We start from the raw sequence: 2,500 nt of genomic DNA, 5'->3' as shown, positions 1-2,500 counted from the left end.
ATAAAAAAAATAAAGTAAAATAAAAAAAATAATAAAAAAATCGCCAAAATCATCTTTGAAACTGCCAAATTCATTTTTAAAAAGGGCAAAATCAATCTAAAAATGGCCAAAATCATTTAAAAATTACCTAATTCATCTTTAAAAAGGCCAAAATCAACTTTAAAGAGACCAAAATCATAAAAGCGCCAAAATCATTTTTAAAAAGGCCAAAATCAATTTAAAAATGGCCAAAATCACTTAAAAATTACCTAATTCATCTTTAAAAAGGCCAAAATCAACTTTATAGAGACCAAAATCATAAAAAAGGCCAAAATCAATTTAAAAATGGCCAAAATCACTTAAAAATTACCAAAATCATCTTTAAAAAGGCCAAAATCAACTTTAAAAATACCAAAATCATAAAAAGGACAAAATCCTTTCTAAAAAGGCCAAAATCATTAAAAAAAAAACTAACTAAAACGGCCCAAACAAATTCCATGATAATAACCAATAACAACCATAACAATCACAAAGCTCTTTCGAGAGACAACCAAATAACCCAAACTATAAAAATATAATTACAAAATAAATACATAATGATAACAACAACAATAATATTAATAACAATAATAAAATTAATAATAATAATAATGGAAAAAAACACAATAATATAAAAAACCATCCATAAACCTACCATAATTATAGCCAACCCTATAAAAAACAACCATGATAAGACAAACCATCCACGAAAACAACCATAACAAAAAAAACAACCGTGATGACCAAGAGAGAGAGAGAGAGGGAGGGCGAGAGAGAGAGCGAGAGAGAGGGAGAGAGGGAGAGAGAGAGAGAGAGAGAGAGAGAGACTAAAAAAAAAAAAAAAAAAAAAAAAAAACGAAAGACAGACTGATAAGAGAGCGAGCGAGCGAGAGAGAGAGAGAGAGAGAGAGAGAGAGAGAGAGAGAGAGAGAGAGAGAGAGAGAGAGAGAGAGAGAGAGAGAGAGAGAGAGAGAAAAGAGACCAAAAAAACAGAAAAAAGAGAAAGGAGACAGACAGACAGATAGAGAGAGAGAGAGAGAGCGAGAGAGAGAGAGAGAGAGAGAGAGAGAGAGAGAGAGAGAGAGAGAGAGAGAGAGAGAGAGAGAGAGAGAGAGAGAGAGAGTAAAAAAACAGAAAAAAGAGAAAAGAGACATACAGACAGACAGATAGAGAGCGAGAGAGAAATAAAAGAGAGAGAGAAAAAAAACACTATCCCAACGCCATTACTGCTCCAAAATACCTCCCAAGCTTCCCATTTACGAAGAGGGGGCCTCCGCACCACCTCCAACTCCCCCCCCCCCTGCCACCTCCGACTCCCCCCCCCTGCCACTCTCCGACTCCCCCCCCCCCCCCCCGCCACCTCCAACTCCCCCCCCCCCCCCCGCCCCACCTCCGAGCACGTCACCCCCGCCGACACAAAGCCCCGACGAAGTGACCCGATTCCGCCAACAATGATGGCTTCAATTACCAGAGTTTGGCATGACCTGAGATGGCAGCAATTGGGTTTTGTTCTTGAAAGTTTGCCACGCGCCCTCTAACAGGCTTAACGCACGTGTTACCCCGTGCCAAAGGGCCGAATTAGTGCTTAGAGTAAGTGTCTTATTGGTCTTACGTGTGTTAATTAGTCGACGGAGGGGAAGGTCGCAGGTAAACAACCTACGTGTTAATAGGTCTTTGATGGCAGGTGAAAAGTTTGAGATCGGAGCGACTCTGAAATGACGAAATGTCGTTATGCTAATGAACATTAATACGTAATTGGAAGGTTGACAATAGTTAGTAAGTTTTATGCAGATATCTAGCAAGGCGGGGCATAATACATACATTCGTGCGTATGTAATTAGTGAATTACTGACTGCACACGAATCTCGGTGAATTATTAATGTGGCAACAATAGAGGAAATAAGAAGAGGTTGCTTTCGAAACCTTTTACCTAACTCCTTAAAACATTTTTTCTATTATTTTATCATTTGAATCGTTTAAACATTTCTGAGCCCCTTAAAACTTTTTCGAACCACCTGATATATTTTTGATTGTCATAAAACATTTTCCAATCCCTTAAAACATTTTCGAATCCCTTAAAACTTTTTCGAACCACTTGAAATATTTTCGATTGACATAAAACATTTTCGAATCCCTTAAAACTTTTTCTAATCCCTATAAAAATTCCGAATCCCTTGCATATATTACCTAATCCCTTACAAACATTTTCCAAACACTTTCCTTTCCATCTAAAAAGTTACCCGTATCTATTTAGACATTTCTGTTTCCCTTTGAGTAACTGAACAATTTTCGAATCCCGTACAACATTTCCGAATCCCTTAAAGCATTTTCGAACCCTTTACATTTCCCAATCCCTTAAAAAACATTTCCGAATAATTTTCCTTCTTATCTAAACCATATCTGAACCTCTCGAGATATTTCTTTACACTTTTCGAAACTGAATCCTTTTCAGGTCCCATAAAACGTTTCCGAATCTCTTCAA

The 2,500-nt window shown here is 37.3% G+C and overlaps 1 protein-coding gene across 2 annotated transcripts in view; it reads right to left on the bottom strand.

Annotated features, from left to right (window-relative positions):
• Nucleotides 1-2,500, bottom strand: part of LOC113809420 (rap1 GTPase-activating protein 1) — an 857,618-nt gene that overhangs the window by 583,975 nt on the left and 271,143 nt on the right. The gene's annotated exons all lie outside the window — the stretch shown is intronic.

This window comes from Penaeus vannamei, chromosome 1 (assembly GCF_042767895.1).
Source record: "Penaeus vannamei isolate JL-2024 chromosome 1, ASM4276789v1, whole genome shotgun sequence".
In the NCBI taxonomy this organism is placed as follows: domain Eukaryota; kingdom Metazoa; phylum Arthropoda; class Malacostraca; order Decapoda; family Penaeidae; genus Penaeus; species Penaeus vannamei.
This window is presented reverse-complemented; position numbering and strand designations above follow the sequence as displayed.